This window comes from Chiloscyllium punctatum, chromosome 36, assembly GCF_047496795.1.
Source record: "Chiloscyllium punctatum isolate Juve2018m chromosome 36, sChiPun1.3, whole genome shotgun sequence".
Classification (NCBI taxonomy): Eukaryota; Metazoa; Chordata; class Chondrichthyes; order Orectolobiformes; family Hemiscylliidae; genus Chiloscyllium; species Chiloscyllium punctatum.
The window spans coordinates 72155736-72168202 of NC_092774.1; positions in this window are offsets into that span (position 1 = coordinate 72155736).

The following is a 12467-nucleotide window of genomic DNA, read 5'->3' on the forward strand; positions in this document are numbered from 1 at the left end:
TGCCACAAAGGCAGTGGAGAAAGACCACTGTCTTCGGTCTTACTGCAGAAGGTATATGGGGGTCCGTTCAATTATCAGACACTCCTGATGTCTCAAGTATACATAGTTACAATCTTGTCCATATAGAAATGCCTTTAGAGTGTTTCTGGAGAGAGTCAAATTCCAGTGTTTGTTTCTCCTTCATACAGGATTGTACAGAAGTCGGAGAAAGTGAGGATTGCAGATGCTAGAGATCAAAGTCTAAAAGGGTGGTGGTGGAAACGTACAACTGGCCGGGCAGAATCCGAGGAGCTAGAGAGTCGACGTTTGAAGCATAAGATCTTTCTCCTGATGAAGATTTTATGCGATTAACGACGAACCTCCTGTTCCACGTCTGCTGCCTTACCTGCTCTGCTTTTCCAGCACCACACTTTTTAACTACGGTACAGTATTGACCTGTTTCAGTGACGATGTATGTACGTAAATGTATTTTATAAATACAGTTTTTATTTGGAGAGAGAAAAGAAGCATCTTGCTCTAAAATAAGTTGACAGTAATTTGACTGAATTTGTTCAACAACTTTCCCAGTACAGGAAGAAGAGCTTTTGATACTGGACTGACCAGTGCCAATCATACGACCAAATTCAGTGAATAACAAAACTGGCTAACAAAGGAGCTGTGTATGTTGGAAATCAGAAACAAAGGAGAAATTGCTGGAAATACTTCGCAGATCTGGCAACATTTGCAGACAGAATGCAGTGTGAATGTTTCACTTAGGTTATTTCAAGATGACCAGTTAACTGTGCCATTTATTCGAGCGACAATTCTAACAGATGTCTCGGTATAAATTCTGTAATTTCCAAAATTACAGAACCGTCTCAACAATAAAATATAACAAATTAACACACAGCGCCTTTGTTCCACTGAGGATGTGAACGGCTAACTGCGCCCTTTATCACAGCAATGTTTCTTACAGTTTCCTCGTAGGAACTTGCCTGCCACATTTCCAAAATTACAGAACTGTCTCAACAACAAAATGAACCAAATTGGCCCAGAGTCCCTTTGTTTCACTGACAGTGCAATGGCTCTGTATAAATGTATCAGTATCGAGAAAGTTGTGGAATATAAAAAGAAGAAATAATACCTAAAATCAGTGGCAAATCAAACTCCTAGAAAAGCAAAAATATTCAGTTTCTATTTTACACTCTCCCAAATATTGACGAATAAATTAGGTAGATATTGTTCAGGAGGTTTCCCAACTACACACACTGTTGAAGCAGCAATGGGCACTGTTTCCAAACACACCCGAATTGTCGGAGTAGGTTTTCAACTCTGTGAGCTGCACGGAAACTACGAATAAGTGCAAGTACTGGGGGTGAATGGGGGTTGTGGGTGGGGAGCTCTGAAGCCTCAGAAACAGTTCCATAAAAAGTCGGAAAATAATGAAGACAAAATAATTTTCATTTCTGATCATGCCACTACTTTATCTCGCATAGACTGATCATTATATTTTTGCCACATGTATGTTACTAATCATTGATCTATCAATGGTTAAGAAAATGTATTCAAGAGACCATAACTCACAGTTCAATAGCTGCAGAAGAAGTAAGTGCACCAGGGTTACAAACATCGTCCCAGCTGGTGGTTCCAGATCAAATCTGAACATTTGCTGAATGCTGTCTCACAGATATTGAGCAGCAGTTCACATATCAAGTGACTCCTCGATTTCTCTAACAGTCGGTTCCTTCACCAAGACTTGCCCAGGGGCTCGGGTTTCTTTCCATCAACCAATAGATTTTGACGTGAGCGGACTATGAAGTAAACTCTGTCCTCTCCACCAATGAGAAATGATGTGACCATTAATGGGTACAATGAAACCGGGTTCATCTTAAAAGATCAATGACGTTTCCGATTTTGACTTGGAAGCGAGTCCCCACTCCGTAATCCATACCACAGAATCACACAACCACAGGAGGTTATTGGTCTCAGATTCTTTGAAGATACTCTGCAACTCAGCATCTCCCCAAGCAGCTGGAGAAAGAGCTCAATTTCCATTTCTTCACTTTACACTCTTCAGAACTAAAAATGGAGACGAACAACTTCAGAGCTGAATTTCGACCCTTCCTTTAGATTACAAGTAGCCCCTTTCCTCCCTTATATATTCCTGTCCTGTCGACATTGGTCTCAGCACAGCAGACCCATATTCATCTCATTTCCCCCAATCCTGAGGCACCTATTCTGAGTCATAATTCTCTCCATTACTGTAACTATCAGTTCGTTGTCTTATCCTCTGAACACGCAGACCGTCCATTTCAGTCTCTTCTCCTCCCCCGTCTGTCCACAGTATTAAAAACTGTCATTACCCAGAAAAATCACATTTGATTCAAAATATTAACTCGCTTTGTGTGTCCACACATGCTGCTCAACTTGTTGATTTCTTCAAATGTTGGTCTTGTTTCTTTATAAAATCAGCTTTCCATTATTCTAAAAGTGTTAACCATTGAATTAACTTTTAGAATAACTTAAATAAGTCCCCAAAAATCTTATCTTATTTTTACTACAGCTCGTATTTTCTATGTCTCTTCTGCAAACTTGTCCCCTCGTCTCCATCACTATACCTTCCACTATTTAACCCATCAGGAACATTCGGTAGAATTTGTCCAACCCAGTTGCGAGAGGAAATCATTGATTTTTTTTCCTCTTCCTCTGCAAAATCTGCTCAAATTTCAAATCATGTTGATTTCCCTCCTTGGATTGTCAGCACTTATAGGATGGATACAGTGCAATACAACAATGTTTCGCAATTATTCAAATTTGCCAAATATCAAATTTCCTCTTGATATGCCTCATCTTTCAAACTTGCAGGGCCTGACATCATGGCAACTGTGACTGTACATGTAGAGCATAGAACGTAGAATATCGAACATTACAGCGCAATACAGGCCCTTTTGGCCGTCAATGTTGTGCCAACTTGTGGAATCCGTCCGAAGCCGACCTGTGGAATCAATCTATCCTACAGGAGTCCACTTTCATCCATAAGTCTGTCTAATGACCATTAAAGTGCCCTTAAAGTTGGCGGGTCTAATACACTTACAAGCAATGCATTCTACGCCACTACGAATCTCTGAGTAGACTAAGTTATACAAAAATGCAACAAGTTTGTCGCTTCATCAGAGAATATGAGTACGGTAGATTATGGAGATCAGATTCGAACAGTGTTGCGCTGGAATAGTACAGGAGATCAGACAGCATCCGAGGAGCTGAAGAATCGACATTTCAGACTGAAGGCTTCCATTAGGAACGAATCGTGGAGACTGGTAAACTGCATGTTTTGGCACTAACTGAGATGGCAATAGATTTAGTACATGTTTTGGTTTGTCACAATGCAAAAGTATCCAAATTCTGAAAAGGAAACACGTCTGGAATAATAGGGATGGAAAATATGAACTGTCTGTTCTAAATTTGAGGAAGGGAAAAACAGGGATGTACAGGCTGACGGATTATTTGCAATATTCAGAACATGGTAGCATCCACCATAAACAATGTGACAACAAGCTTCAATTGGGGCAGACAAAATTGAAATTAATTATGGAATAGAAGTCGAGGTTTGAGAACTCCACAATATTTTGATGAAGTAACTGTTCTATTGAATATGGGAGAATCGGCGGAGTTTGGAACACTTTTGATAAAATCTAGAGCAAGAGGTTAGTGTACAGAACTTAAGCCTGCGCTATCATATGTGTCGTACAGGCCAGGACAGAGAATTGTCTCACAGAGAGAAAAAAATGTGCATTTTCTGTGGAAGGAGGTGATAGATGGAGTGCATGGGAAATCGAAGGTGGGAGATTAGCATTGTAAAACGCACTTCAGCGATTTTTGATGAGTGGATTAAATGTGACTTTGACAGGTTTGCTGATCAGAACCATACAAGCAGGCTTCAAGGCCTTCTGGACAAGTTGAGTCAAAGAGCAAATGCGTGAAAGATGCCTTCTAACTCGGATCAGTGTGAGGTTAACGACATCGGACAGAAAACAGGAGAAAATAGAACACCAGAGAGTAAAATAAATATTTAAAGGTATGTTAGTGATAATGAACAAAGAGAAATGGATGATCCGCTACAACATTAACTGAAAACAAGGAAGCAACTCCGAGACTGAAAGGTAAGTGCTAATTTGACCTTCTTTGAAAAAACGGGTTCAGTCCAAGAACCAAGATATTTAAAAAAGAAATACTTCTCCAGAAGATTGCAAAGCCCGTTGAAGTACTATGTGCCGTTTTGATCCCCTTGCATAAGATACAGTGCCTTGCATTGGAATAGTTGTAATGAAATCCACCAGATTGATTTCTATCATAGCAGAGGTGTCCTGGAAGGAAACATTGTATTCATTGTGTCCACAATCCATGGTGAGGATCTCTTGAAACGCAAATAATTCTAATGGCCTTGACATGCAGGATGCAGGTTTGATGTTCGTCTGGCTTATGGTATCGAGAAAAATGGGTCATGGTCTTGGCTTACAGGTTTGCCATTTCGTAGAGTTACACAGAGATTTTGTCACTCAGGGAATTGTGAGTGGAATTCTCGAAAAGATTGGGATGTCATTGGGTACATTCAAGAAAAAAAGCATCAGTTACCTACCAGCGTGAAAACTGTGGAAGCTAAATGTAGAAGGTAAAGTTAGAATACAGAACATTGAACAATACAGCGTAGAACAGGCCCTTCGGTCCTCGGTGTTGCGTTGACCGGTGAACTATTCTCAGTTCGTCCCCCTACACTATCCCAAAATCATCCATGAGCTCAACTAAAGATTGTTTAAATTTCTGTAATGTGGCTGAGTTGACTACATTAGCAGGTAGGGCACTCCACGCTCTTCCCACTCTCTGCTTAAAGATCCTGCCACTGGCATCTGACTTGAATCTATCACCCCTCAATTAGTAGTTAACTCTTTCATTGCACTTTGTGACATGTGGAGCAGAAAGAGGGATAATCCAGATCTTCTAGTGTAATCAATTGTGGAATGGAATGCAGATCATGATCTGAACCTCAGACCATTTCCCTTTAATCAACTTCACAGTTCTGTTTAAAATTCTATCACTGGATACGGGCAGCGCTGTCTCTGCCAGCATTTATTACCCATCGCTTTTTTTAGCCTTCAGAAATTCGTCATGATCTGGGTTCTTAAAACTTTGAACTCGAAACGCTGACGTTAGACCGACAATGGCGTGAGTAAGGTATTTTTCAGGATTTTGAAAAAAATGTACATTGCTGTTGCTGAGTGATGGTATTGGATGTTTGTGTATGTGGACACAGTCACTTCGCTGCTTTGTTCTGGATGCTGTTTAGGTTATTGAGTTTTGTTGGAGCTGCACAAAGTCTGGCATTTGTGGAGTATTCCATCACTATGTTTTTCAGTCCACAGACGCAGCGAGACATGGTGAGATTTGCAGCATTTTCGGTGTTTGATTAAGAGCTAAATTGCCCTGTTGGAACTCAGACTGGGAATCAGTGTGCAGTCGATTGCCGTGTGGAACCTGTTTGACAGCATCATTGATGACCCCTTTCAATTACAAGACTACTGACTGAGAGTAAACGGGTTTAGACAATATTTGGCCTGGTTGGATTTGTCCTGTGGTTAACACAGGAACACCTGTGGCCCATTTTCCGCACGACCTCTGGACATGAAAAGTGCAGAGACATTGATATAACGTTATCGTGTCAAAATTACCCTTTTGCAGGTGACCACTCCTTATGGAAGTGTAGATCACAAAATACGTGAAACAAAATTGGATGATCACAGAATGCAAAGTGAAGTTGTGGAAGCGTGTGCGTTATTTTCTCTCCCTGAAAGTCTGTGATCAATGTTGTTACAACACCATCAGTGCTGTAACTCAGTTGTTTGTAATGTACATAAGTGTTTTGGATGAAACTGCAGGTGCTCTCATCAGTGATGTCCTGATCGTCACACTTATCATCAATATCGATTTAGAATCAACATCGCGCCTTTACTCCTGAACGGCCTGTCTCTGTTTTGTTGTCTGCTTATTCTCCACATCTATTTCCCTTGAGCATCTCAAATGAACTGCACATAAATCAGCATTATCCAGCCCTCTTCAAGTCTGAATAACAGTCAATGTACTCGAAACATTAAAATCATATTTATCGCTAAGTTTCTGCAGTTCTTCTCTGTTCTTAATTCAGATTGCCAACCCCATCAGAACTTTGATCGTGCTACCATAGTTTCGAAACTGGGTACAGTTTAGCGTTATTGATTACATTCATTCACATTATCAACGATTTCCGTTTTATCCTGTGCTGTTTTGCACTATTCATCGACAAGACAACGCCTGAGCCATGTCTCACAGATGCGCTGCAGAATTTCACATCATATATGGGTTGTGTTGCGATACAGGGCAAATTGCCAATCATCTGAAGAAATCTGATCTTTCAGACAGAGGCGATATGCATGAACACACATTTTGATATCAGAAATGCTGGACATTACCAACAACTTAATTACATCTAAGAGCCGTAGCATGTTGTTAGAAAACAGGCAGAAGCATATTTTACAGCAGATCATAATTTGGAATTTGTCAAGATTTATGGAAGGTTCAGTGTATGAAAAGGCAGCTTCTCAGTCTGCACAACCACAGAACCGTCACTGCACGTCTTGCCTTTCTATTCAAACAACAGGAAACACCTGGTACCATGTAAATCCTGTGCTCTAATGTTGTCGCCTGTTTCTCCTTTAAAATAAACAAAAACATATCCAGAAAAGCAGTAAATTCGGAATTAGAGTAGAGACTCTACAGAATCTCAAAGGGTACTTCATCATGGAAGAGCACATCTCAGCTCCAAGCTCATGTCAACAGGGAATCTATAAATATGTTAACACCTTAAATCCTGAACGGTCGCACAAAATTTCTGTAATCTAGTTACTGGGAAACAAACGTCTAACAGAATGATTCAGCGTGACAGAAAAGATCAGTTTGAGATCCAAGCAGTGCTAACAAACATGAATTAGGATCAAAGACTAAGGCTATAGGTTTGAAGACAGCCTGTCTGTCACAGAATCACTGATTTGCAATAGCGTTACAGACTGGAATGAGTTTGTTCGGCCAATCGTGTCTGTACTGGCTGTTCAAACACTCATGATTACCTAATGCCAGTATCCTGTCTTAATCGGATAACCTTGTATATACTTGCTTCCATATTCATCTAATGCTGTGGCAAGTTTCAATCTGCATTCCCCAAATTTCCAGGCAGTGCCTTCCATATCCTAACGTCCATCTTCGCTGCTTTTGCAGATCTCTAAACTACTGTTGTCAGCTGCTTGTCCATTTGTTTTCGGGAATGCTTTCTCCCGATCTACTCTGTCCAGATCTCTCAGGCAGGCAGGAGGGGATATGAAGCATGAAAAAGACTTGGAAATAATTACCATCGAGAGACGCAGAAGAGGGAAAGTTGCACTAAGTCGGAGCAGGGATAAAGCAATGGGAATTAGACGGAGGAAGACATTGAGCACTGATGTCACTGAATTATATGATCACAACATAGAACAAAGGACAGACCTCCAAAGTAACTGGCCTTTCTGCCCAATATGCTTGTGTCCACCATGATGCTGTTCTAAACTGATTCCATTTGAATGCATATGGTCTCCTCTCTCTATCCTCTACCTGTTCATTCATCTGTCCAATTGATGTTGCTTGTCATCTGCGCGTGTGGCTACGAAGGATTGCTGGTCGTGTCGTTTCGTGGCTAGTTGGTGTTCATGGATGCGGATCGTTAGCTGTCTTCCAGTTTGTCCTATGACAAGCAACATGAATTCGACTGGGACAACACTACTATTATAGGACAAGCCAAACAGAAAACAGCCAGGGAATTCCTCGAGGCATGGCACTCATCCACAGATTCAATCAATCAGCACATCGATCTGGACCCAATATACCGGCCACTGCAACGGACAGCTGGAACTGACAACCGGAAGTGGCAGATTCAATCCATTACAAATGCCGGAGGAAAGATCACAAAAGTTCTTCACAGGATGCTCCCAAGCACTGAGGATGTCACCTAGACAGGGGACAAAACGTCTGCAAGACAAATTCCCAGCTCGGCGAACAGAACCACAACAATTCTTCAATTTGTGCATTATTCAGCTAATTTAAACCGGGTCTAATTCTAACGCTAGGTAAGATGTGTGGCTGAAGAGATGAAATGGTTTTATAATTGGTGAATTCGTTGTTCGAAGATCACTCTGTGACTTCATCAATAAAATATATATTTCGGCATAATACAAAAATAACACGCATCTTTCCTCCATTTCAGACGCTATGTTCTCAAACAAGGATTACACAGAATGTGTTTTCATCACATGCTTGCGGACAATGTAAAACAAAGCGCGATATTGAAAAAGGCATTCCCATTCTTTCGATAATTTCGTCTTGTCGTGATTTCTGGTCTCCTTGTCAAGGTTTTATTTCAATCGTAAAAAGAAATGCATTTTTACAAGACCTTGGTTCAGCAACACGAAGAATGCTGTGTTCAATTTAGGTTACCACATTACAGGACGGATGTGGAGGTTTTACAAAGGGTTCAGAAAACGTTTTCCAGCATGCTGCCTGAATAACAAGGAAGGAGAAGGAGAGGCTAGTAATACTTGGCTTGTTATCTCTGGAGTGGCAGATGATGAGAGACACTTGATAGAAGTCTGTACAGTTATGAGATGCATAAAAAGATTTGATGATCACAATCTTTTTTACCGGAATTGAACTGGATCAAACTCGGAAAATGCATTTAGGGTGAGATAGGGAAAGTACAAAAGAGATGTGAAAGGCAGGTTTCTAACACAGGGTGGTAGGAGTGTGCAACTGGTATATTGCCACCCCGTAAGCCTACTTCCAATCATCGTAAATGTCATGTTAAGCGTCATCAACAGTACTATCAAGCAGTGCCTGCCAGCATTAACCTACGCAGTTACTCCCAGCTTGAGTTCCTCCAGATTCAATCAGGTTCTGACCTCATTACTGCCTTGGTTCACACATAAACGAAAGAGCTGAATTCCAGAAGTAAGGTGAGAGTGATAACCGCTGATATCAAAACCACATTCTAGCGAGTGTCGAATCAAGGAGCTCTTGCAAAACTGGAATCAATGGATATCAGGGGCCAAACTCGCCATTGTTGAGCCATGACTGATATGTGGGAAAATGGTCATGGTTTATGGACGTGCGGCATATCACCTCAAGCAGCTCTGCGGGAAATACTCAGGGAGAGAGAGGAAGAGGGACAGGGCAGACAGGAACATGAGAAAGTGAAAGAGTGAGAGACAGTGCGGGATCAGAAGGAGGAGAGGAAGGCTTAAAGATGGGGCAGAGGGTGTGGAGAACGGGAAACATGGAGAAAGACATGGAGTAAGGGAGAAATGAAGGAAGAGCGAGGTGAGAGTGGGACAGGGAGAGGGAGAGAGAGAGATGGAGGACTGAAGAGGAAAGAAGAAGAAGGCAGAGAGACAAAGAGGCGAAGAGAAATGACTCTGTACCAATTGCTCCCTTGTGTTAAAAGTGATACAACGCCGCCCTCTCCTGGCCGATAAACGCCACTGCACAGGAGATGCTGCAGCGTGAAAGCCAGCAAGCTACCATCAGAGAGAGAGATGCAGGCAGACAGATATTAGCACACTTGTGAGATGATTGCAATTGTACTTCGGGTTCCCTCAGAGTGAAAGATGTTTATGTGGAGAAAATCTATGAGTTTCTACTGCAATGTCGAATTGATTTATCTTTGGGCTGTTTCCTGACATTGTACACATTAAATCGAACATTTGCTCGCAACTGCATTCAGGCACCTCCCATTGAATTGTTTTTATTAGGAGACTCGATGAATTTTCTTGCACTTTGTGCAATTTACAATTCTATGTAATTTATTGAGTCAGATTCTAAGTGACGGAAGAATGTAATATTTGAGGGGCGTCAGGCCAACACTGGGTCTGTTCATCTCCTTCTGCACATATGACAGGGGCAAGATTGATTGAACAAAATTTCCACAAGCGCAGTGTTTGAAGAACAACGTTTCAATGTAACCTGGGAAATTCACAGGCTTGAATGCTTTATCCATGAAAAACTATCTGCCGCTTATGGACTCGTATTGGTTGGCTTGTGTCATTTGGAATACAAGAGGACAGGGTTGGTGGAGTGGTTAGAGAGAGAAAGCGAGAGAACTTCCAAGCCTTTGACTCACGCATTTTTTAGCTTATTGTTTCATTCAAACTTCCCTCCCGGATAAAGTGTATCGCATTTCAGTCAGGTACAGACACACTGGTACAAAAACAACAAAATGCAATGACACACAAAAGGGAACTCGCATCAACATGACCATGAGTGTTCCATCACTTTGAACAAAAGTGACAACTGAGAGAAAGTGGGGAATGGCTTAACCCTATTTCAACACATTCAACATCTAAAATAAACAGAGACTCCACTGCACAGAGACACAGTCACAGATATCGTCTCCTGATGTGTTCTCTTTTTTAAAATCTCTGTCTCTCCCTTTTCGTTCTGTCTTTCTCACCCACCACTCTCTGCTTGTTTACACATTAAAATATTATCCTACACATTTCTGACACTCAAACATGCCGTGCCTCAAATCATAGCTTTCCAAAGTTTCCTGCGTTGCTCCTTTTACAGAAAAGCAGATTGTAAGCCACGATCCTTCTGTATGTTAACTTTCCAAGTTCCCTTCCATTTCCTGTGTACTTCCCTCCTGCAATCAGCTTTCCAATGCACTGGCAGAAGCACAAGTATTCTCATATTCAGAGATGCAGTTGCACAAGCACGGCTAATTACAACCACTCTCACTTCCTCACTGACACTCACACACATACACTGTGGCACTGACATCAACAAACGGACTCAGAATCCCAAAACAAACTTGTAATCATTGCATTTTTATTGTTGAATTGTCTCCTACATTTTGCCGCGTCACTTTCAGAAATATTCCCAGTTCATGGAGGATATGTAAATGGAGAGAACATTTCATTCAATAAACAGCAAGACAGCACTTCATTGAACTCTTTGGCTTGACAAGTTTAAAATCCTCTTTCATGCGGTATGAGAAAGCAAAGCAATTACACATGGAATTTCCTCAATACCTCATTGACAAGCCACAGGACCATCGTCCACTATTGTGACTTCAAACTTCCACACTGAGAAATGAATTACATAATATATTCACACATGAAAAATAACTTCGATGCACTCTGTTTATACTCAGTTTTAACTCATTAAAACACACAGCATGCAATGTTTCAAGTATATATGCAAATATATTCATTTCAATGCCACAGTAAACGCTGCTCAATACCGATCAGTTGCAGCTTATATCGAGAAAAATATTTGGCAGATTCAAAACGATAGTCGGCGACTTCGCGAAATATTAGGTCGTCCCGTGTTGAAATAGCTTCTAAAATCTGCCTGAAATGATAAAGAAAATAATTTGAGTCCACGCATTCAAGTCGCCTCTGGCTCTATTCACCGCACATGAATCAATCAATCCCGATATGAAGCTCTCACTCCATGGAGTAGGGACAAGACTAATTCTGCCTCTGCAATGTCAGACTGATGACGGGCCATATTTGGAAGGCACATTGACATGTTTCTCTATCTGTGTGTTCGGTTGGATGGAAACGAGAGCCTGGAAATTACTCTGAAGAGTAGCAGAGATGTGTGCATCAAGTGATCATTGGGCCAATATTTATTCTACAAACAACAAGCTCACTGAAAATATTATATAATGATCATCGCCTCTGGTTTGTGCGAATATTGGCCGGGCAATATCCTAATTTATAGTAGTTATGAAATGTTCAAAAGTATATCATTGGCCATGCACGATTTTGCAGGTGAGATGTTGATTGAAAGTGCAAGATAAACAAATATCTATGGTTTCTTTCGCTCTTCTAAAACAATTTAATAGATCTCTGTGAAACAATAAAAGTTGCTTTCTGCATTAATTTAAACAAGCCACATGCTTGTCAAGTTTTCCAAGATGACTTTCAACATTACATAATGCTCAAGATATTTCAGAATTTTGCAGAAAGCCGAGGCATCCCATTCTCTCCTCTGCATCAGAAACATTGGAAATCAGAGGGTTTGATGCGTACATTGTAACATTTTGGATCGCACATCCAGTGCATGTCAACAGTGAAGGTGCCACCGATATGTGAGTTATCAGGGGAAGTCAGATGGATTTTCTGTTTGGACAACAGAGGTAACAAGGCAATGGCTGTATCATTGCTCTATCGAATCATGCAGTGCAGTGAAGCTCATCTGGCCATTCGTAATCAGAAACAAACAGTGGGAATTGCTAGAAAAACTCAGCATGTCTGGATACATGTTTGGACAACATCAAAGTTAAAGTTACAGGCCCGGTGACCCTTCTTCAAACAAACATAGGAGCTTGGTTGTCAGTGTGGTGACTGTTACATGTTACAGGAGGGTTCTCA